The sequence below is a fragment of the Dermacentor variabilis genome, chromosome 5 (assembly GCF_050947875.1).
Source record: "Dermacentor variabilis isolate Ectoservices chromosome 5, ASM5094787v1, whole genome shotgun sequence".
NCBI lineage: Eukaryota > Metazoa > Arthropoda > Arachnida > Ixodida > Ixodidae > Dermacentor > Dermacentor variabilis.
In genome coordinates, this window is record NC_134572.1 from 36,111,383 (window position 1) to 36,137,027 (window position 25,645).

General features: G+C 48.6%; 1 protein-coding gene across 3 annotated transcripts in view; it reads right to left on the bottom strand.

Annotated features, from left to right (window-relative positions):
• The window catches only part of LOC142582428 (limbic system-associated membrane protein-like), a 218,592-nt gene that overhangs the window by 149,345 nt on the left and 43,602 nt on the right, over positions 1-25,645 (bottom strand). The window lies entirely within an intron of this gene.

The window sequence follows — 25,645 nt, forward strand, 5'->3', positions numbered from 1 at the left end:
AGTAGCCGGCACCAACATCTCCTAACCATCATTAATTTAAAAAAATAAAATAAAAAATAAACGACCGCATCGTGCATACCGTGTTCATGTATGACAAATGGCAGCTCCGTACGCTCTCGGTTGTCTGCAATTATATTCTTTATCCAACAAACTCGTTGTGGCCGCTGCAGTGTACTCCAGAGAGATGCGAATTCGATGCGACGCCTTTCCTAAATGTTCACTCGGGGCTGCAATTAGCGAAACCATGCTCTTGCCGCAACCAGTCGGCGCCGCGACCAGCAGTAATCTACCACTGGAGCGCAAGAATATCACCAAAAGCAAGTGAAAATAAAACGCGCCGGCAACGGCTAGCGTCGTGATGTGCGACGGCAACGTCGCCGCGCCCTGATAAAAGCCACGCGCCCTTCGCGTTCCTCCCGTCGCCCGCACAAATCCGAGCGCGCGGCCTGCGCGAGGTTTGCCGCGGAATGTCGCTTTGACGCCGCGCACTCTGTGTGTGTGTGCCACCGCACTAATAAACAGGACGCACGCTTCGTGAGGCGCTACACCACCGCACCACACAGTCGGGCCGCAGCCGAGAGCCATTCACGTCCGGAGAAGAAAAACACGTAAGGAGAAAGAGAGAGCGGGATGGAAGGGGGGGGGGGGGGGGGGGAGCCACGGGAAGCCACACACAGTTCTTTCGTGGCGTGGAGTGCGTGTGCTGGGATGATGTGCGATGGTTGACGTGGTTGCGGGAGGCAGGCAGGCACCAGCAGCAGAAGCAGCAGCTGCGACGCGGCCATATAAGCCGGGCGCAGAGGGGGTTCTCAGTAATTATGCGGTCGCTGCAGCGACGGGCGTCATCCTGAGAGCGCGAACGACCCACTGCGGTTGTATAAATACCGCCACCGAACAGACGACCGTCGCAGACATCGCCGATGCGTCTGGGCGCCACTGTTCGCGACAGCGGAGGTGGCACTAAGTGCCAACGCTCTGCCGTTCTCACCACCCGGCGCACGAAAACGTGCGCAGCTCGTTGAGCGGCAGCGGAGAAAGTCGGTTCGCTGTGCGCTCCGAAGGTGCACTATAGGCACTGTAGATGCTTTGCGAGCGCGCTCTCTGTGCTTTTTTTTTTTTTTTGCCAGCTTTTTTCCATTCTGGAGCGCTGGAGGTTGCGACATGAGAGAAACGTTCCAGGAGTGCTCATTTTCGCCTTCTTGAGACGAGAGCCTGTTGGCTTCCTTAAAGAGCAATAGACTGGCGCACTCTGATGTGTGCTCATGTGCGTGCAAAAGAAGAAACGACCCCGGTCGGTATACGCAAGTAATATTTAGACAATGATGCTAATTAAACACGTCGGCATGCTCAGAGAAACGGAGCTGTTTTGTTGCGATACGTAGTTGGCAAGATCATCTCTCTCTCTCTCTCTCTCTCTCTCTCTCTCTCTCTCTCTCTCTCTCTCTCTCTCTCTCTCTCTCTCATTTGGCAACAGGAAGCCAATGCTTCAGAATAACTTTGAGCACCTCCATGGTACCGCCAACGTCTAGCTTTCCCTCTGTGTACACTGTGCCATTGCGCAGAACGCGGTGACATCTGCGGCATGGACGTTATCACGGCAGCCTGCATGCATTGATTTGGGGATCCACTCCCGAGAGGCACCAAGCGCGCAGCGCACACGACGTCGGCGCTGCGCACAAGCCCGGCTGGGGGATCGCAGTAGTGGTATAAGCGAAAGCCCGTAGAAACGTGCGTTCCAGCGCACGGAGTTTGTGTAAAGCTTGATGTCGTAGCGCAGCACGCTTCCTCAGCGTGGTTTCAAGATTCGCTTCCACGGCGTCTAACGTCATGCGCGGCATCTACGCACGTGCATTCGATGCCTACAGGGAGCGCGGATCGTGATAATAGAGAGGCTGATATAAGAAAAACGCAAACGACTTGCGTGCCAAAAAAAGAAAGTTTCTAACAAAGAATTATTACTGAACGAAATGACATCTTCGAAAAGAAGCACCGAAAAATGTCTCAAAAGGACCATGGCGCGAAGCGAACAAGGTTCCGACATTTTGGTTGTTCGTTTCAACGCGCGATAACCTGCGCGGAAGCATAGCTGCTCAGGAAATTTACGAAGAGGGAAATTATTGTGCTGTCATTCCATGTGCTGCTCGCGTCAACCGGGCTTTAAAGAAACCTGGCTCCTCGGACTACCGGCTAAGATCGAAGTGGTTCACCGTCCTCAACGAGCTCTAGAACTGTATACACAGTGGCATCATGTCGAGGAGAAATCAAGAAATAATAGCCAAGATGGGGGAAAAGAGGTAGGCACGGACCAAACGCATGTCGTGAGGAAAGGAAAACGGCAAACGTTCCTCCCTGGCATCCTCGAGTGACGTAATGCGACACGCCTGCTGTTCAACGGCCTTGCGAAGATCAGTAGGTGCAAGCAGCATCGTGTGATCGAAACAGAAACATAAGCTTCGAAGATTAAAACAAAGCAGAAAAGCTAGATAACAAAAGCTCGAGCGAAGTCTTTGAGACCAGACAAAGGCACACGCTATAGAAAATAGTTGCGCGAGACAAAACAATAATACTCCAAGGCGTGAGGTTGTCATCTTTGGCGTCGTGTTTCGAGAGAACTTGCAACGCAAACTGCTGCTCGTGGGAACGAAGCTGAATCCAGTTGTTTAGTCTTGCGCGCACGTTGAACTGCGCGCCCAATATTGCTTGGACGCACAAGAGTCAAATAGCGAGGAAAGAAGAGAGGCTATATTTAGTTTATACAAACACCGAGTAGCAAAAAAAATATATATATTTAATTATAGCAAATAAGAAGCCGACAGCCGAACGACTAAGTATTGTAGACAGAATCCAGAAAGCCTCCAAAATTCTACTACCACTTCCGTCAGCGTTTCCACACGGGAGAAACTAGTAATACATGAAAGAAATGGAAAAAAAAAGAACCGAAAACAAAAAGTCAGTAAGTGTGCAATATATATATATATATATATATATATATATATATATATATATATATATATACATACTCATGTGCAAGCCACCCTGCTCTCTGATGAAACCATTCTCCAAATCCCTTCATTCTTCCTCTAGCCAGCATTCGGTAACGTTTCCGCCACAGCTAAGCATCCATCCGAGCCGTGCAGTCATGCGCACGACCACAAAAGAGGCAAATGGTAGAGGGAAGGGGGAAGAGCGTTCGGGAGGGCAGATTAAAGAGCAGCTGGCCTAAGCGTTGGCCTAAGCCTAAGGCCTGCCTACTTGTGTGTGTTGCCACGGCAGAGGTATCATTTTTGTTTCTGTTCGTCTACAGCGAGAACAACAATCGTCAAAGGTATATACGTACAATGCACGAGTAGCATACAAACATCTCTAAACGAAACTCCACTTCCCTTCGCGCTTCCGCCTCACTCTCTTTTGAAGCAAGCCGTGGACAGCGCGGGGGCCGAGCGAAACGGAAATGATCGGAAGTCAAGCCATTGCTTGTTTGAGAAGCGAAGCCAGACAGCAAGTCATCTGGCAAGACGGGCACGCACGCATATATAGCTGCAGCCGGCAAGCCGTATCGCTCCCTTGCCCGTCGTCGTTATAGGCACGTCGAGCCTAGCAGTGACAATGGATAACCGTTGTATACAGCTCGCACGGCTTGTCTGGGACAAGTGGAAAGCGAGGAGGCTGCATTCTTCCGAGGGCGGGGTGGAAAAGCACGAACCGCGACGGTGGTCCTCTTCGCCAGCGTCTCCAGTTTCCTTATTCCACACTGTGGGCGACATTCCACTTCGTGTTTTGGTGTTGTGCATGTTACCGGGCATGGCCCCTCTCCTCCCTTTCGTTTCTTTATTTTCTTTCTTTCTTTTTCATTTTCTCTATCTGCAGTATGTTAAGGTGTGATAGATAGTATAGCACACAGTGTTCTCTACGATGTGCTTCTTGTTCAATAGGTTACCTCCTCGAGCTAGCGACTTGCGCCGGTGCTTTGGGTGTGGATGCCACCTTTCTGGCATAAAGGCCTCTCTCTGGTGAGGACTAACGATTCGATTCTCACCGTTTTGGCTTCTGTCACAATGGGCAACAAGTTGGCCAAAACAGCCCGCACACAGCGTGCTGTGTACAGCTCTGTCACATCGAAGCAAATTCCCCGACAGCACGATGTGTGCGGAGCGTGTTAGCCAGCTTTATACCCAGCGGGATAGCGCCACTATAGGTAAGCAACGAGATCTCTTATCTTTAAACTGACCTGCAGTGCCTCGTAGTGTGGTTAGGAACGTAGGCGTTATTGTTAAATAACGCTTTGGAGACAACGTCGCCATGCCGACTTGTCAAGAACCACACGGCTTATAGGAGTCAAGTGCATTGAAAGTTCATCCAAGTTAGCCCACAGACACCAGCGATGCAAAATATGGTTCCGTAAAGCGGTGGTGTTGCAATATTTGTACTGTCGACAGGTAATGAAACGCGATTACTGCGCTTTAATTTACGCGCGTTGTTATTGCACTCTGCACTGAGACGTCACCATGGAGGCGGCCGAGGTTAACGTGCATCGCTTCCACCACAATTCGACTTCACTAATTCGATTGACACTCTGTATTACCTACGCGAAGAACGTAGCCGCGTGCTTGCGTTGTTTATCTCGCACTCTACTTAAAATCGAGATTGCTCCTTAAAAAATTCCGACAATCATACAAATCTACCGAACCTAAACTTTCTCGCATACCTGCAACCAATCACGATCACAATAAGTTCATCGTAACCAGTAGTTGCAAATGCGCCCACAAAGCATACGTACACTCACGCATTTCGCACGGGTGTCGGAGGCGCTGAACACATGTCCGAGTGCCTATACTCACGAGGAATGTCAATGACATCGTGCTACGTCGAAACTATACGGCTGTTGCAGACCTATAATGCTGGACGCCAAATTTCAGTTACGCGAAAACTTTATACGTGCGCTGCATGACACATTAGGCAAGAGAACGTTTAATGCGTGAGGCGTGCGCATGGGATCAGGCAGCTGCCGTTGCGAGCCGCAACGGAAACGCCGGGGAGATCGAGCTGCAGCTGCCAATGTGCGCACGAGTAAACAAACAGCAAACTTTAGAACAGTATGAACATTGCCACCTGGCTGCAACTTTGGATAGCTAACTGCCTTGTTTCTTGGGAGATGAATGCAACCTGGTTGAAAATTTCCACTGCGATGTTCTGACTATAATTCTCAGCTGAAATTACTTTTAGTTATGAGGATTTTCCTTTCTTTCTTTGTTTCCTTTTCCCGAGATAGAGAGAGAGAGAGTTACCCCAAACGTTATGAAAGGAGGAAGTGCAAATATGGCTTTTCATTCTATATCTCAATATTTAGCGGCCACTTCCCACTCGTATGCTGGTTTTACGTTCTGTGCTTCACCTCACTGGGGGTGCGTTTATAGTTCAGTTACTCCTTTATACTAACTAAACGCATTGCGGAGCGAAGTGTGAGCCGTCGTTTTTTGGCTTCTTTGCGGTTTCTGTGGAAAATACTGCCTGAGGCCGTTGTTACAAGGCACCATCTTTATGTTACCAAGCATGCTGCACGTATATACAGGAGTGCACCACCGCAATGAACGGCATCGGCGACGTTGTTTTGCCGTTTTCCTGCGAGACAGCATTGATGGAAGTCCTGTCAACGTTTCTCGACAGGCGCCTAATACGACACCGGCCTTCAGAAATTTAAAACCACCGGAACGGACACAAGCCCAGCATAAAGACCGACGCTGTCACACGTGCACGTCACTGACCAACCAAAAAAAGGGGGCAATATATATATATATATATATATATATATATATATATATATATATATATATATATATATATATATATATATATATATATATATATATATGTAGACAAAGAAGCCTGAAGCGTACACAATTCCAGGATTGAAGGCAGTGGCTTTTAAAGAAAGTCAGTGGACGTGCATGTCAGCGTGGTGTCCCGCTTTAAAGGCATAGCTCCGAAGAAAGCAAATTTTCATGTAGATAGCTTACAGCCCCGCCCCACTGTCTCTGACAAACGCACGTCTGGGCCGCAGGCCCGGCGTATCGGGGTCCCTGCTGTGTATATGCTCTGACAACGGTCGGGCTGTGCACCGCTGTACATGGTCGGGGCTCGCTCGTGCAAATATACGTAGGCGCGCGCGAGCAGAAGGGCAGGGAAAGGGGGCTATGTGACATGCGCACCAGTGGTCGTGTACAATGACCGCGGCGCTATTCAGGGCAGACTGCGGTTGACAAGCGTGAAAGATGTGCCGGTGAGGTGATGACGCGCAAGAAAAGCACATAACGGTGCCGGCCCTGCTTCACCGACTCCGCCTGTGTTCCGTCGCACAGGCCGCTTGCATAAATTTGGCCCGGGGTGCTCGGGCGATCCTTGTGTAGAGGAAAACGAGGAATTTTTACGTCAAAACTTCTCTGTCTGTTTCTTTTTGTTGCTACGAACGAGGATAATATTAGGTATTGTGCTGGTCATTCCTTGCTCTACATGTAAGGATAGAAAAGAAGAAAAAAAAAATACACGAGCGCCTGTGGGTTTAGCCAGATTAAGTGGAAATGAGATATAGCCCTATTATAAGGCTAGCTGACTAAGTCATGACAGATTTAACACCACTCCCACAAATTAATTTATGTCGACAACAAGTTCTAACTGTATGCTCATGATTGTTCTCTCATTGCTATAGGTGACCGCCAGTCGTCCGTAAGCAATGGATTGAACGTCACTCGAGGCGATGACTGCGATATAGAGCTTTAATACATTCAAACACACGCGAGCTGTGGAAGGCTTTAGCGATTATGATCAAAAGAAAGTATAGAATAATGAGAAAAACACTCTCTCAGCGCGACTAAGCGCTTTGAACGGCCGTATTTGCCAGTGCGAACTACCGCGTGACGCACTAAATTTCTTTCCAATATGCAGCTGGGGACAAAATAAAAATTATTGCTTTCCAGATATGGGTACGTCAGGCAACTGAAAAGGCCGCCGTGAAAAGTGTGCTGGCAAGGAACACGCTAAAGCGGGTGCTACGCAAACGAATGAAAGCTGATAGAAATCGCCCTGCCGAATGGAAATTGTATATTGAGCAACAGTTGCTTCAAGAATTTGCCGTCTTCAAGCTATAAAAAAATGAACGAGAAGAAAAGCGGCTGTAGATTGGGTGGCAAAATAACAGTTCCAGCATCTGTGATGGCCCAACAAAAAAGCAATATACTGCTCCAGGCGCAGGGACTCGAGCACTGAACACGGACCAGCGTAGCTGAAGAGGTGTCCGCTTACAGCGCCGATCTACTATTCAAAAATATAAAAATAACAGGACATCGGGGCCACAATAAAGCGTTTCGCGTTCCTGAACACTCAAAGCAACTTCGCAAGGAAGGAGTCGTGTGACGCCAGCAAATAGTGACCGTCGTTCCGGCGCGCTTTCGAAATTCATCTCAAGCGCTCCACCCCCCCCCCCCCACCCCCCTCACCTCCCATACACGCACACTTCCCATCTACTCCTCTTCGTTCCCACACATCCCAAGTTCACAAATATGCTTTCTTTTCCTCTCACAGGCAAGCAGCAGCAAATGCCTGAAGACGACGCCGGACAACGCAGTCGAAGAAGAGTCTGCGGCGGCGGCAGAAAAGTGGGGGTGCGGAACAGGAGCACGGAAGGTAACCGAAATCTTGCGATGTGCCGCCGCGATAAAGTGCCGGACGCGGCGCTTTTCTTCGACGCCTCGTCGTCCGCCCTCCCGTATCTGCGGGCGCAATCTCTCTTAAACTGCGCCCGCAGAGCGCGCTACAACTCCTCCCCCGCGACCCGACCGCGGCGCGACGCGTAGCCGCCGCACTCGTATTTGGTGGGCGCCGATGTCCTCGTGCCAGACTCAGCATTGTTCTCTGCCCACGGCAGCGCCTAGGAGCAGCCTTGCGCCTCGACTCGCCTCTTTTCCTTTTTTTTCTTTTACATCAGACTCGGGAAAATAAAAGCTCTTGAGAAATTTTGATCTGCGTTGTTTTCGTACGAGACCATAAATTTTCGGGTTGCCGAAACGAAAGAAGGGCTCCGACATGCAATGCCGGAGTAGCGTGGGCCGTGACGTTTCAGCGACTTCGAAGTTCCGGGTGCAGCGTGTATTCAAACGGCCTGGCGCTTCGGTTTGTCGTTTATGTTCGCCAGGAGTAAGTTTCAAAGTTGAAATTACGATTTTTTCTAAGGTATTGTCTAATGAGAATGAACCCTGAGGCTACGGGTGCTTGATAGTGCTTCTACCACAATCAGTTCGTAACAAGCGTTACGTTATAAAGAAGGCTCACGCAGGATCTCAAACTAAAGAATTTTACGCGTTTCCCAATCTCAAAAGTGAGCTTAGAAATGCTTCTTTATCCTGAAAATTGATATATATGAAAGGCTGCCGAGACGACTACTAATACGATGCGCAACATGACAGAAAAGAAGGAAATAAAGTTTTACGCGTTTGAACAGTGTTTCGCTCAGACGCAGTGTAACGATATACGTAAACCGAGCATTAATTTTCCAGCGCTTTTTGGTACGGTACTTCACGGGACAACGGCAGGTCTCACATTTAATTTGATGAACGTATGACAAATTCGAAACTGGGTGCTGTATATGTAAAGATTTTAAAATGATCAGATCGATTGAGCGAACTAATAAAAACGGAAGAGTGGAGGTATTAGGTCTCCGCACATATAGCAACCTTTCTTTAATAAAGTCATGACGCGAATCGTTTGAATATACTACATATAATGATACCGAAAGCAGGAATGAATAATGAAAGAATATCGCATGCATGGTAAGCTTCAAACGTTAATATGAGCTCAAATTTTGCGGTGCTACATGGTGTGAGAAATTTGTGATAAACCTAGGGACACACAGTCTGTGATTACACGACAGATGGAAGAATGTATGAGAACTAGGCCAGACTTCGTAAGTTGACAAAAGTGGCTCAGTGCCTTCATTCAGTGATGCACCCGAACGCGAACATGTAAAGTTCAATATGCGATCAGGTAGGGAAAAATTCTAAAAGCCAAAAAGCATGCTCAGACCAGCCGCTTTTCGAAGTTTAGCAAGTAAACAGATTTCGAAAGCGTTTACGCATCTCCAGAGTTCCAAGTTTGTCAGGTAGAATCGGCTTTTCATGCTGTTAAACAACTTGAATCGGACAGCCTCTCGTGTCATGCCTACAGGAGGAGGAGGAGACAAAGGAGAGGAAAGACAGGGAGGTTAGCCAGTGTAAGTACCGGCTGGCTACCCTGTGCTGGGGAAAGGGGTAAAGGGAATAAAAGGAGAAAGAAGAAGAGGGAAAAAATGGAAAAAAAAGAGAAAATTCACACAGTAACGCGAAACTACGCGCTACAACGTTCAAAGGCGGTCGCACAATTCGCAGTTCCTTAAAAACTTCAACAGAGCCCTTAAGGCCTTCAGTGCCGAAGCCCGTCTGGACCAATGTCCTAGAGCTTTTTCCTCTGTAAAGGGGCGATTGTCCAGTTTTGCGAGAGCGGTCACGAGCACTTTTCTTCGCACTGCGTAACGGGGACAGTCACATAGGAGGTGTTGAATCGTCTCCTCGCAGCCGCAGGTGTCACAAGTAGGGCTGTCGGCCATGCCAATGCGGAATGAATATGAGTTCGTGAATGCCACGCCGAGCCACAGGCGGCACAGAAGTGTTGCTTCCGCTCGTGGCAACCCTGGTGGTAGGCGGAGTTGCAGACGTGGATCCAATTTGTGGAGACGTGCGTTCGTGAAATCACTGGTGTTCCACAGATTCTGCGTAAGCTCGCGGGCGAGGGAGCGAAGACTTGTGGCTGCGTCTGTTCTTGACAGCGGTATGGGCATAATCTGGGCACCATCATGAGCCGACCGGGCAGCGTCATCCGCACTGTCATTTCCTGAAATTCCACAGTGTCCCGGTATCCACTGGTAGATGATGTTGTGTCCCTTGTTGATTGCGTGATGGTGGAGCAGTCGGATGTCTGCGACTAGGTGCTCATTTGGTCCATGGTTGAAAGGAGACATCAGACACTGAAGAGCTGCCTTTGAGTCACATAAGATGGACCATGAATGTGATGATTTGTGAACGATAAACTCCAGAGCAGCACGGATAGCTGCGAGTTCTGCAGCCGTCGATGACGTAATGTGAGATGTCTTGAACTTGAGGGTGACGCACTCTGCGGGAATCACCACTGCTCCAGCAGAACTATTAGAGGATACAGAACCGTCTGTGTAAACATGGATGCGTCCTCTGTGCTGTTCATGTAGCACTGAAAGCACGGTTTGTTTGAGGGCGAAAGTGGACATCTCCGTTTTCCTTTTGATACCGGGAATAGCAAGAAGAGCCTGGAGTGGATGGAGGCACCACAGCGGTTGAGGTGGTCGTGCTGCAGGCGTGAAGTTTGATGGTAAAATTCCATGGTTGGCGGCAATAATCTTGCTAAACGCTGAACGAGGTCGAGCGGCAGGAAGGGAGGCGAGATGATGCGATGGAAGGCGGGCGAAGTGCCTGATATGCATCCTTAAAGTGTCGACTTGAAGATACGTGTTGATGGGGTGGTCATGCGCGATGGCTATTGTTGCAGCCGTGGACGCACATCTGGGAAGACCAAGGCAAATTCGCAGAGCTTGCGCTTGTACAGATTGGAGGGCACGGAGGTTGGTCTTGCCGGTCCCACCCAGTACAGGTAAGCTATAGCGCAGGAGACCGAGGAACAGTGCGTTATAGAGTTGGAGCATCGCACTCACAGACGCACCCCATGACTTGCCCGCAAGAAATCTGAGCACGTGGGTTATCATGACTAATTTCCTTTTTAGGTAGGATATTTGAGGACTCCAGGAAAGGTCGCGATCTATTATCACTCCTAGAAACCGGTGCGTCTTCTCGTAGGCAATTGGCTGTCCATTAATTCTTATAACGTACGGTTTCATTGCTTTACGCGTGAAAGCGACTATAGAGCACTTCTCGCAGGACAGCTCCAGACCTCGTGCTCGAAGATAACCTGATGTTAGTGTGGCCGCTTTTTGAAGTCTGGCGCGCACCTGAGGACGCGTCGCTCCTGATGACCAAATGCATATATCGTCTGCATAGATCGACACATGGACGGATTCCGGAAGGGTATGGACCAGGTCGATGAGCACCAGGTTAAATAGAGTGGGGCTCAAAACTCCGCCTTGTGGTACGCCTCGGTACGTGTTGCGTTGTGATGACGCACCGTCCTCTGTTTGCACAAAGAATGACCTGTCCTTCAAGAAGCTGGATATCCACCGAAAAACAAGGCCGCCTAGGCCGACCTCACCCAAGGCGTCTAGGATGGCTTGATGGGTTACGTTGTCATATGCGCCTTTGACATCCAGGAACATTGCCGCTGACAGTCTCCTGAGGCTTTTTTCGTGCTGAACAGACGAGACAAGATCTATAACGTTGTCTATAGAAGAGCGTCCGCGTCGAAAGCCTGCCATAGCGTCAGGATATAACCGGTAGTGTTCTAGATACCACTCTAGACGCGTCAGCACCATCCTCTCCATCACCTTTCCTAGACAACTGGCCAGAGCAATGGGACGATAAGACGCCACATCTAGGGGTGATTTACCTGGCTTGAGCAAAGGCACAAGGCGGCTGGACTTCCATGCAGCCGGAACTTCTCCATCACGCCATGAATTATTGTACACGTCTAGAAGTGCATGCCGGGCTGTGTGACCGAGGTTTCCAAGAGCTGCGTATGTCACCCCGTCAGGCCCAGGCGATGAGGAACGTCTGCACGCTGCCAACGCCGCCTGCAACTCCTCGATGGAAAACAGATTGTCCATACGAGAATCCCGCGAGATTGGAACATCACGGGGATCACGTATAGCGAACGATGGCGGTAAACCAGCAACTTTGAAACAGAAGTCCTCCGCTACGTCGATCTCTCTGCGACCTTGGTAGAGAGCCAGGCATTTGAAGGGGTGGCGTTGTTGCGGTGATGTTCGAAGACCACGCACTGTTCTCCGTATATGTGACAGGGGTTTACGTGGATCAAGGGTATCACAGAAGGTCTTCCATCTTAGAGACTGCAGGGAGTTAATCCGACGCTGGATCTTTTTCTGTATGCGTCTCGCCTCCCGTAGGGCGTAGATGGACTTGGTGCGCCTGTACCTTCTTTCCGCGCGACGGCGGATTGCTCGAAGCCGCTCCAATTCAGCTTCGAATTCAGAAAATTTAGGAATAGGCCTGAAAGATCTTGTTGCTTCTTGAGCAGCAGCGTTAATTAGCTTCTCGATGTTGCCAGGCAGACAGTCCTGGATCTCTTGGCAATTCTTCTCCATGAGCAATGTGTATTTAGGCCAGTCGATGTGATGAAGAACTGTAGTAGAGTGTGACTTGCGTATGCCGTCGATTTTGACATATGTTGGAACGTGGTCACTACCATGCGTTTCGTTGTCCGTGAACCATTTCACACTGGCACTGAGGCATCTTGAAACAAATGTCAAGTCCAGGCAGCTGCTGTATGTCAATCCCCGCAGAAAAGTGGGACTGCCATCATTTAGGCAGCAGAGCTCATGGTCCGACGCGAAGGATAGTACACGTCTGCCTCGACAGTCCATCTTTAAGCTTCCCCATAGCGGATGATGCGCATTGAAGTCGCCGGTAATAACCCATGGTCCAGGTGTCGCTGTTAAAATTGCACCCAGTCGTGCGTTGTCAAATCGACTATTAGGTGAAATGTAGGCACCTATGAGCGTGAGTGCGACGTTCTTGCATTTTATAGTCAAACACACATACTGATTGTCGTCATCAGGTGCCACTGGGTGTAAAACATATGTGAAATCGCATCTGATATAAACAATGACTTTGCTGCGGTCGGTACAGGTGGCAGACATGAAAGCTTCATATCCTGATAGGCGGATGGCGCTCTCAACGTTGAGTTCACAAATGACGATGATTGGAAATTTGTTCTTAAAAACAAACGGACGAAAGTCCGAAATACGCGATTTAATGCCTCTGACATTCCATTGGAAGATAGACGCTTCCTTGACCTCTTTAAGGAACGAATGTAGAGGAGCAGCCATGGTGCTTCTCAAGACCGGACAGTACCGGATACAGGGCATCCAGTATTTGAAGTGCGCCTCGAGCCGCCGGAGTGTGTATGGCGGTCAGCAGTGCTCGTAGCGTGTTCATAAGGGCCCTTATCATGGTGACAACTTGTTTGTCGTTGTCTTGGTTGCTGCCAGAAGGTGAAGCATGATTCGGCGAGCGTGCTACATCTTGTCGCTCCGCTGGTGGATCTAGCCGTGGCAATGGCGGCCACTCCTCGCTTGAGGCAATGATATGGGAGACATTCTGCTGAGGAAACTCATTGCTGCTATTGCTAGTTGTATGCAGAAGTTGCTGGACTGTCAGTGGACGCGGTGCATCCTTAGCAATAGCAGTGGGTTTCCTAGATCTCCGGCGACGTGAACGTCGACGTCGCACCTTAGCGGCAGCCTCCCTGTGCGAGGAACCATCCCTGACCATTTGCCTCAAGACTTTCGCCTCATTTTTCACATGTGGGCAATGCTTCGAAGTTGCATCGTGAGAGCCCTGACAATTTGCGCACTTTTGGTTTTCTGCACGACAGGCGTCGGAGCTGTGCGAACCAGAGCACCGTGAGCATACGGCAGCGTTTGTGCAAACCGCACTAACGTGCCCTATCCTTTGACACTTCCTGCACTGAAGCGGCTTTGGCACAAAAGGCCGTACAATGTGTCGGAAGTGACCGACCTTGACATGGGACGGTAGGCTGTCTCCTTTGAAAGTTAACTTGACACACTGCGAGTTTCCCAGGCGGCGGGCTTGCAATATGGCAATTCCCTCTGTCGCCGGCTTGATGAGTATATGCAGGTCAGCATCGCTTATGGAATTATCTACGTCATACACAACGCCGGCCGTAGAGTCATGATGGTCTTGTTTATAGCAGCGTACGTTGATGCTATCCAGCACCTTAACGTTGCTCAGAATGTCTAGCGCGCTGCGGTTTGTGACATCTATAGCGAGGATATTCTTACGGCCGTTGATCCTTATATCTTTGATCTGACCCGGAACAAGTGCCTCGAGCGATACAGATGTGGCTTGGCGGTTGATCCGGTTCAGATTGTCGCTAGCAGCCACAGGCACATATAAAATGGTGAGGTCTGATGGCTTTCGCGTCGGGATCACAGTTGCCTTACTTGTGGAAGGAGACGTCCTGACGAGCCTTCTCTTTGCTTTGTGCTTCGCTACGGGCACGAAGTCGCTGTCATCCGAGGTTTCATCACTGGTCCCTGAGTAGATCACAGTGTCCTCGCTGTAGGTGTCACTCGGGCGACTAGACCGCTTTCTCGGTGCGGTCGCTGTTGACGTAGAGGGACCAGGAACCTCTCCAGGCGACTCCACGTCCATCGCCGTAGTTAAGGGAGTGGCGCCTCCCACAAAGTAGCTTTAAATTCTCAGAGACAAAAAGGCAGCGTTCCACACAGGACACTTCGTCGTCGTCGTCCCGTCATGCCTACAGGGTGTTTCACTTAACTTGAGCCAAACATTAAAAATATGCAAACGCTGCGTTGCTAGACAGAACCAAGGTAATGTTTGCAGTCACTTGGAGAAACTTAGATTTTCTAACCATGCATAATTAGATAATTCGAATTAATTAATTAATTCACTTCTCAATTATTATAGTTAGATTAAAAGTGTCAGTGAGAAGATTGCAGAGCAACGTGAGAAACTCCCGATACAGCTTTCTGTTTCTCAATACGTGCTACATAGAAGTGTTTTCCCGAGCGTGAAAGATGCCCGCGAATACGCGCGAAGTGCCTCGCGCGGGCCTCATGGTGAATTCGCAACTCCGGACATTTCGGACTTTTCGTAGCCGTTTGGTCGCTGTATCCTTCACACAACGATTAGAGGACGGTCCATTCCATGCATGCACACGCGTGCGTTTCGAAGTGCTGCAGCAAGCCACACCCGCAGTTTATTTACATATACAAGAACGTGCATTATAAGCCTCGCTCATCGCGATCAAATTCCCGACGTCTTGTCCTTGGCAACCAGCCATGCACGTCATCCGTAATGCGTGCGCACTAAGTGAACACACTTCGTTTGGCGCCACATGCGAATGGAAAACGGAAACGTAATACATTCAGGGTCTGAGATTACATCTCTGCATGAAAGCGCACTTGACTCTGAAAAAAAAAAAATATGGCGAGGCGAGCGCGATGTTTAGCGTCTCATTCTCGTTTCATGCTTTCTGGCTTTGTGGACAGGGGAGGTCGCAAAGAAGAAGAATAAAAAATAAACTTCGTGCTCACACGTGCTTGTTTCGTTTATTCGATCGTTCGTCAGTTTGCTTGTTTGTTTGCCTGTTAACGTCTTGCAGTACTCCTGTTTCTTTGAGACACGAAAGACGAGGACTGCCAAGTATGCACACGCAGTGGTAACAACTCGAGCTCTGTGGACGAGCCATTAAGCAGTTGCGTTTTTCCCCACATGCACGTGTGCACCTTTTGGCATCACTCTCCGTCGCCCTACGTATTAATATATACGTTTTCGATGCCCAGTTTTCTAGGCAGTGCACGGCGCTATACAACCTCACTCACGAAGGCAAGCACGCATGCACGCACCAGGCATACACGCAAATTTGCTTTTTTTTCTTCTAATGTTTAGCCCGAATCAAACATGCGTCAAGGAAAGAAATCCGCATCGTAGATCCACTGGCACCTGCATCATAACCGTAAGTGTGACCCTGGTTTTTTTTTTTTTGTCTGTTTCGCTTGTTTTTTGTATTTTACGCCCACCTTATAGTCATGTAAGATACGCATCGAGAATTGGCGGAAACAGCAAACTGCTGTTTTCTGTTGATTTGTGAAAGGGGTTAATTACTCTACGTGTACCTGACAAACGGTAACGGACACCACGTGAAGTATCACACTCTTCACCACTACCATGTAAACTAAAATAAACTTTTAAAAAAATAAAAATAAATGAAACTTTCAAGTTCAAGTATCGTATGCGTACGAACTATTAACTACATATATCATTGCCGAACCTGCCGCTTTCAAGCATGGTAATTTTGCATCACACATATATCCACGAAAGCGAACTACGGTCACGCGGATGACAATTTTATCTTTAAAGAAGATTCCTCCACCTGGCGGTCTTCCGGAGCGCTGACATCACCGAGTAATAAAAGAAATACAACATGCAGCAGCTGATTTTGTACTCATATGTGAAGCTGGCAAAACAAAGGCGGTTTGAATTAAGCAACTAATCACAGCAACTCTTTTAGGAAGCCGCGAAAAATGATCACGAACTTTGCGTCTGGTACTCCCCGTTGACGCAATCACATCTGCATATTCCTTCAAGTTCTTCTTTCTCCTTCGAGTTGCTGAATCTCACGATTCTTCTTTTGTGATGGCTCGAACCCGCTACATTATAACCAACGCTTACCGGCGAACCCCATGACGACGATGAAACCAGAAGCCGAAGCCGATACACTAAAATTAAAAGCAGTAAATAAGAATATTCGTAGAAGATATGCAACCAAGAAAACTGCCGGCCGCCGCCAGGATCTGGCCCTCGCCTACAGAATGGCCACAACAGCAATATATTTCGTCCTTGCCAGAAATATTGCTTCGCAACTCGGTGTTCCATCATGTAACAGAATCAACACATTAACAGATATACGTATTCATTTCCTTTTAATGAAGCCTACGTGATTCTATAGACTCACTTGCGTCGCATTCACGAACGAACCAAACTCGTTCTGACAAAGTTTCTCTCTCCTGATCCTGTGCATTCAAAGAACGAGGCCTCCTCGTTTGTTCGGCATTCGACAGGCAACAAATGGGGCGAGGATCACTCTGAGCCGGCTCAGAGTAAATCTTGTTCAGAAGGCCCGAAAGAAACGGGCACCTCCCGGCGGGAGGCATTCTGGGAAACGATATCCACGAGTCATTGAAAGCTCTTAAGAAGGAAATACATTAAGAAGCCTTCAGAATGCTGTACCACCAACTGCGCGTGGCGCTGAACCACCTAAGCTCTCGCACAGTAGCGATGTCGTTTATGGTGACACGTTATCTATGACCCTCTTTAACATCCGCAGAAAGAAGCGCACAACGCATGTTCTTGGAATTGGAATAACGTCACCTGCACATCGGTTCGAATATATTTATATATATATATATATATATATATATATATATACTTGAATTTTCTCCCCTTTTAAGCAATTTGCTCAGCTGTAGCCCGAAGCCTAGAGGAAACACGTTTTCGTTTGCTGGCTACCTCTTTGGTGTCGGCTTGTGCCTCTTGCAAGACCAGCTTAGTGGAGTTCTTTGACTTCGTAATGTGCGCAAACAAAGCGAGAGCTGAAACCAAGCGTCCGCTGGTATAGAGGGGCTGTGTTGGTGAGCCCGCTAAATTACTGACGTCCCTGCTGTCTCTCATTTCAAATCGCGGGTCGCACACGACAAGAAGCCGCCCCTTCAAATTGAAATGAACAACTGGAAACGGAGGTCAAGAACGAAATCGCTTTAGTGAACGAACGCTGAAAGGCCAGACCATCAGCATCAACAGATTCCACAGACAGACTGAACAGATAGACTGCTTCTTCGAATGCTATGACATGTAAAACAAAGAAAAAGGAAGCTTAATCCCTAATTCACTGGCTGCAATTCAACGTGGCCCCCCGTTTAATATCCTGGCATTGACAATCGCCGCCATTAAAACAGGACCAACAAAGATATGCTAAGTGATCTAAAATTGTCGAAGTCTGCAGGATAATTTACTTTTTATACGTGCGGTTTTATTTTCTTTAGGAAAAAGGCTTTTTGAGAAAGTTTTGTCCATCCATAATTGAAGAAGAGAATAGTTGTCATCGTGTAGTGGATGAAGCTATAAGATTAAATAAAAAAAAGAAAGCATTCGTGCAGATTTTATTGTTGAAGTCTATATTTCCCTTGACTTGGCTGTCATTTCTGAATTTATTGTAATAAGATATCAGTTCCGCAACAAAATAAACATTTAACTGTCATACTTTGTTGAATAATACAATCCCCGGTATGTAGGCACTCGTTCACCCTGCAGGAAAGAACCAGAACAGTTGTCAAGATACTAGCGCAGTGCGTTCTAACGTCGGCTCTCGACATTTGAGTGGACGTCATGGCTAGCTCGTTAAAATGAGGCAAGCAATACAAACAACCTACGTGGCACGTTGAATGGGCCTTATCTCTTTCTCGACAGAATAAGAACATCGTCGGAATCACCAGTTACAGCAGAAACGGGGTCCGCATTGGACGACATTGTGAAGAAGCAGGAATAGAGGGAAAGACAGGGACGTGAGGCTAGGATGGCATTATGAGTGTGGCTATAAGGTAGCGTGATGGCAAATGGCAAGTCACGTAGCCGACCCAAAAAGTTTTGTTAGGTTTCAAACTACATTGGAATCTGCACTATCTCTACATTCTAGCAGCCCTAAGTGCTGAGAAAAAGACGTATGTCGGAAACAGGAAGATACAAGTACATTAAGCAAACAAAAAACTAAGCCAGGGAAAGCAGAGGGCGATGAAGCGTCATTTTTATTTAGATGTAGAAATATTAGGAAAAACAAACATGGAAATGGGCGAGAAGACTATTTGCTGCAATGGGGAACCGCAAGAAGGACCTTATAACTTTTCTGGCTTCATTGTCTGTTGGCTTGATATGTTAAAAAAAAAAAATTAACGCACCAAGTCGCTTCAAGTGACTTCTTCGCAACCACATTCCGCCTCTCGTTTCACCATCACGTCCAGTATCAGGTTAAGGTCTGCGTATAGTGAAGGAGTGTTCCAAAGTCTGCGGTGCATTATGCCCCGGAGAGGAGACATGCACCAACAAATATATAAATGAAGAAGCAGAAGTGCAGGAAGTAAAAATTATCTCGGTGTGGGCCAGAAATACTTCGGAAAAAGTGAGGCGAGACTTTTTCGCGAGGCTCTAAGACACCTGCGTCAGCGCACGCGTACTTGCATGATTATGTAGTTTTCAGGTTCCTATAGTCCTCTCTCTCTTATCGGAAAGGTAGGCCGACCGATAGCTTCAAAAACGTGCGCTTTGATTCAAAGTCCATGAAAATTCACTCTTATCTTTCTTTTTGTAACTCATGGAGATGCCTAACTCTGGGGCCTCCGCTTCCACCTTAGCGTGCGGCGTCCCTATATGCCTGCTGTTAGGCAGTTTCTCAACGGCGGCGCGGGAGCTGTAAACAAATGTGTGCGTTCTCGTGAAACAAAAAGAACAAAAAGCAGAAAGTGCAGGTAAGGCACCGAGGTGGGGTGTTGGTGCGTTTCATGCATTATACATATTGCGCAGCCAACCGATCGTCGCTCGCGGAGGGAGAGAGAGAGGTGGGAGAGAGAGAGAAAGAGAGGGCGAGAGAGCGAAGGTCGCAAAAGTTTGTTGATCTGCGCAAAAACGTGTGAAAGCATGGACGATGCAAGCCGATTCCGCGTGCAATGCAAAATTCGGCACCCGGGACGTTTTTCCCGCCCATCTGCTGCTACCTTTCAAGCCCTCAACGTGAGAATGCCATCGCGAAAGCCGAGTTCGTGCCAGTCGCCGCAGTAATGCGACTGCACATTTAGTGTTCAGCACCTTTTTTTTTTTTTTTCCAGTCCTTCAACTGGCAGTTGCTCACTCAGCTTAAGTGTTATAAAGTGTCGATGGTGGGCGTAGTGTAGGCGTTTTAAAGTAAAACATCTTTATTTTGCGCACATTTCTCAACGAGGCAAAGAAGGCCAGAGGACAAAGCTCGTTTTAAGTCGACGTTTGAGGTTATCGTATTTGAATGCTGTACGCCTGATACTTCAAGGGGCATGGTACGTGGGTTGTTAGTAGCTTTTCATATATGCGCGGCGACTTTGTGTGTATCGGTGATCTGTTCACTCGCCAACGGAGAATCTATTCGTGTCTCTTTCGAAAAGAACTGTAGGTTCGCTTTAATTAACACAGGCCGCGTATGTATAGCGCTACCTGGTCAAATCTATTGTCCTTTAAGGCGCAGGCGCTTCTTTTCAGAAAGTCTTAACAGCAAAAGAAAATAAAAAAAAGATAAAGGAAGGCAATGTCTGGCCCGTAGGCATCTTCAACAACAGCTTGATGCGGAAAAGAGCGCAGGTTTATTCGCGCACTCGTCGGTATCTGAGTACGAACAGTGCGGTAACTGGGAGCGTTGAAAGTATCCATGCCCTGGCGCAGCGGGTGACCTGTGCCCGCTACGTTTACAGTCTATACGCTGGCGACCTTACCCTCCACAGTTGTGGCGAGGTCGCAAGATTCCCTCACGTGCCACAGCAAGAAAAGCTGCACAGGTCGTGCGCTGCGCACATGCCGTGTGTTGCACTGTCAGGTAAAGTACGTGTATACTAAGTGCGCTCGCGAACATGAAAGGATTAAAGAACGAAAGAAGGTCAAGAATAAAGAAAAAAGGGAGGAGGGGGGAGAAAACGCGTAGCAAACGTTGAAGACACCCACACCTTACATTGGCGTTCATACGCAAGTGTCTAGCGAGCGATAACGCGGAGAGCAAACGCAAACGCGCAGTGCGCGCCAAGCGACATCGACTCCCCTTCCGCGTCGCTCCCACCTCGGGGGCCGCGCCGTTTCGTGTTTGCGTAGGCCGAAAGTGCGCGCGCGCGTATAAGCCGCGCAGGGAAATAAACACAGTAGAGGCAGAGAAAGCTAAAAAAGCTGCGCAGTCCGTGTGGCGCCGATCCCTCAACGTAGAGGCAGCTGCACCCCGCCGCGTGTGCGAGCCGGCCACGTGTGGACGTGCCCAAAGGTTAAGCGCCGTCCCAGGCGCGGCGCGCTCAGCCGCGTTGCGGGTTAGTGGTGGGGGTCCCGTGTAAGCAAGGCTCGCAAGGATCTTAGCATGCAGAGCGAGTGGTCACCGCGGCCGCTTGGCGCAAGCTGCGCCTTGCATCTGCAGGGGTGTGGCGGGAGGGTGCGTGTACGCGTGTGTGTTCGCCTATCGGAGGTGGCAGGACGGCGCGAAATAAGAATGAGAGGGGAGACGCGGAGAGACAAATTATGATGCAGCTGCTATCCCTTATTGTAACATAACAGTTTGCCTCGCCACTGCAGCCACCGTTACGGTCACATTACCCGAGGTGCTCTGGTATGGTATCGCCTCTCCTTGCTTATTGCAGGCAAGAAGTAACGTCGTGGCACTGCCATGTGAAACTATGAAATGCAGACATTTATATATGTTCTCTTCATTTCTGGGATCTGATGACACTTCAGCACACAGTGTGTCAAACTTTTCTAAAGGGTTTGGCGATACTATCGAAAAGCATCACTGCTTAACAATAACCATTCGCATATTATCGCTCTAATTTGTCCAACACTACAGCAAGCGAGCAGCGTTGCATAAATATTAGATCCTGCGGTAGTTATAAACATTTATGGAGGAAATTGCTAAGATTAGAGTTAATCCACTTTTGACGAGCCTCGCGGCCCTTGCCTCAAGCTCAACCATGGATTGAAGGCATTCGACTGACCAAATCTGCGCACTCTGCCCAACCGGTTGCGCATTCCCGCCACGGCAAGATCGGCGAATTATTACCCGTTCGGTGGAGCCCATGCTTCATAACCTGGCTGTTCAAATTTTCAGCCGGTCACTCACCGTTGGTCACTCCGCAATTAGCCGTTTCTAGATAAAAGAAAAACCGCAATCCGTACTTTTAGTGCTACAAATATACTGCCGTTAGAAGAGCATTGCGTGCTCTGCATGGGGAATTTCAAAGGCAGCCTCACACATTTCTTATCCTCTCTCTCTCTCTCTTTCTCGTTCCCCAACATCTCTCGCGCTGCGATTCTCTTAACGAATTCCGCCGTCTTGCAAGGAGGAAACGGAACACGCAACGATCTCAGCTCGCGGAGCCTTTTTTTTTTCTTTATTTCTTTCGGGCACGCCTTTTCCGGAAGGATACAAGTGTGACTGTACGCGGCGCTCTGCGATGGCCCCAAAGGTGCTCTCGCTCGCGTGCAACTTAGAGGCGCCAGCGCTCCCTCCTTCCTCTCTTCCAGTGTGTTGAGCGTCGAGGCAATCCTGGGCGCGCCCAAATCTTCGAGGACCGCACGACTACAGCCGCTCCGCCACAAAAGCCACCACCGGTGCGGTGCCACGCGAGTGTGTGGCGGGCAGCGGAAGGTCAAAGTGGGACACAAAGGGCTTCTCGTTCCGTTGTCGTCTGCTTTTATTCTGCTTCATTTTTTTCGTCTGCTTGTTTTGTCCTCGCTCCCCGAGCTAGCGTCCGCCAAAATGCGCACGATCTGTTGTGCCGGCCTCGAGGCTAGGGGTCACTGCCTGTATCTTTGGCGCAAGCCGCAGATGCGCAGCGAGAAAGAAAGAAACAAACAAAAACAAACGGTGTACTGAACGGGCGGGATGCCCTAGCAGCTGGGATGATGTCCGCGGAGCGAATCGCGTATGCGCGCATCAAAACATGCCTTCGCTCTTTTTTGTTCCTTCCGTGCCGACGCTTTCTTTAATATCGCGTGAGGTGGTCGCGGCACAACGGCGTGCCACGCAGTTCCCTTGCCCGCATCTTATGCGTTGCAACAGCAGCAGCAGTGATGCTCTGTGCCTTAGGTTCGATCATCCGATTGATTTTCCTCGGACACGCCGGAGCGTTGCTAAGTCTTGCTCCTCATGCTCTCCGTTCTTTTACTTGCAAGGCACTGGCAAGACCCGCGCGGCCGATCCGGCGATTCGGTGTGGCGCGGCCCGGGAAAACGTAGCCGTAAACGGCGAGAACACACACAGAGGCTATAACAAATAACAACGACTAAGGAAAGCGGAGCGCACGTTACATAGCCTGACACGGTGAATATACGCGGAGAGGCGCGTCGGAAATGCGCTTCTTTGCTCACGCCCGGACTCTATATTACAGCCCTCGCCAGGTATGAATGCTCGCCTGGTCTGTTTGTGTATATGTGTAGCGAGAAAGAATAATCGGGACCGGGCGTGTAAGCAGAGGCATTGCGAAAATAATAAAGGTCGCGACCAACACAGAGCAAGCTGAAAATGGACGTCCCGTACGCAGAAAATTCTTAAACCGCTGCATCGCCCTGCGGGGAACAGCAGAGAAATATAAGAAGGGTCGAATGCCTTGAGTGTATGAGACGGTTTTTCTACAATCATGCCGTGTTTTGCGGATGCACTAAATCCCCTGAACACACCTGGCAAACAAGCTGAGACAGTGCTTGTTTGCAAACATTGCAGAGAGAGCTACAAAGAAAAAGACAAAGTAAAAGCTTCGATTTAAAAAGTATAAATAGTGGCAGCTAGGATTTAAGAAATTTGTGATTACCGTACCTACAAGGGCCACGTATAACACGGGAGCAGGCTCCTCACAACTTCATCGCTCAATCCAACACTTAGGCCACATTGAAATGATCTAAACAGCTTACTAAGGAGTAATTAATTAAGCCCAGGAGGGGATACACGGAGGTTGATGGGGGTAATGCGCAGCTGAGGATGGTTGATCCATGTCATTTCTTCACAGCTTACTATGAATAGTGTGCGTCATAGTTTAATTGCACAGTGGATGCCAAGGTCGTCCCGCGCCAGGTCGAGCTGCGTGTACACATTTCGCAAAGAGATTAACGGCTTTGCGTAATCTACATGGTGCCACTTGTCCGAGACTCAATTCTAAAAGCAGTTCCGTGCACCTTGTAAAATGAATTTGTCTGGGATAACGATGGTCTCCAACAACATTACGTACTTTTAAACCGCTAGTGTGAGTTAATAAACCGATTGTCTATTGAATTACTTTTTGCAGAACATGCGGGTATCCATACGTCCGCCAGGCCATGTTATATAGCGGCACAAAGTTGAAGCTGCATAAAGCAGACAGGCAATAAAGCCACGACAACCATAGGAATAATTTACTCTTCTCAGCTGATATTTATTTAGTTCAAATACTGCTAACCAAAACGATATGGCAGAATGGTACAAACAACATAAGAAGTACACGAGAAAAACAACAAGAACAACACAACAACATATAAGAAATAATGAGAAAAGGGGGAAACGGCAGTGGATGAAACGGCAACTTGCTACAGGTGGGAGCCCAACCCATGTCTTCTGCATTCGCTGTTTACCATTACTGCTTTACCATTAAACTATTGCGGCCGGCCGTCCTCCTATCCATTTTCTTGTGCATATCTGTGCGTGTGCTAGATCAAAAAGTTTTGTGTGCATTGTGTGTCTGATGTGCAGTGCACGTATCATTGCACTTGTCGCCATTCCCATTTGGATTAGCACGCCAGAACCACCGCCAGGCAAACCTCTCTGGATTTCAATAAAAAGTGTCCCCCCTCTCTCTGTTTAGATCTAGCCCTGGTAGTGGTAGCCGGCCAACTAGCGCTTTTTTTGTTATTTCTACGTTTTCAGTTAAAAATAACAGTTAATTTTCCACGTTTTCCCTGGATTCACTGACTCTTAGCTTCACGTGAATTTAACTAACAAAATACCTCCCCCTGAGTTTCCTTTATTGTTCTCACTCTGATTCAGATTCAGATTGATTGGTTGAAAAAAAAGCAGTTACAACATCACAGATATACAGACGAGGGTCTCAAAGTGAAAGAACTGCAGTGGGACCCTCGGTGTAGTGGACCCTCTCACCAGCACCAAAGAGGCTTTCGTAACGCAGAAACTTTTGTTTGTGCCTTAATCTGAAATTTTGCCGAAGCTTGTATGTCACCACACTATGAATGATTGACGCAAACCGCTGGCGAAAGGTGCCAGTCAGAGAAGCCACATTCCGAGTCGGTACGCTCTTTTCCTGCGCCTTCCCCTGAGTTTACGGCGCAATGTTGCCGAATGGTGGCAATGTGATCGCTGGGGCTTCGGGAGAGGGAATTAGGGAGAGGGCATTCGGGAAAGAGGGTGATGCCTGCCGGAAATGACGCCATGTTTCCGCTCCACGGCATGAACCGGGCTGTCCGCGCGCGCAGAACGACACGCCCGTTCGTGGGACTCGGGTGTGGTCGCCCCGAGCACGCCATAAGAGTCATACCACGGCGCGCAGTCGCACGCGGGATCGCGAGGTAAAAAGAAAGAGAAAGAAAAATAGCAAGAACGCATATACGTGTCTGTATAATACATAATTCGTGCCAGGCTGGCAGTCAGAGGTGCACAGGAACTGTCACTCTTTATGATTACCCACCAGCGACATTCTCTTAGCCTCCCGGCGGCACGCGCGTTTGATGCGTGCGCTCGCTGCTTCATTTGCGGAACGTTCGCACCGTTTCAATTGGGTGAAAACGGCCACTTTTATAGCACTCGCCGCTTTCCCCAAGTGCAAGAGTATATAGGAGTGCCTGTGAGGCATATCTTGTACGAACTGATTACATTCTGGGTAAACGATGTTTAACCATTCGTTTAACGACAGCGACATTTTTAGCAATAATTACTATCACGTTACAGGTTTCTCTAAGTTAGCTGAAAATGCTTAGTTTCCATTTCGAACACGCGAGGCTCCTGCGCTTAGAGAAAAAAAAAATTAAACATGAAACTCTGTGGCTCTTCATAAGTTACAGTGACACAAGAAACAATGAGCACGCACCGAGAACTCGTAAAATGGATGATA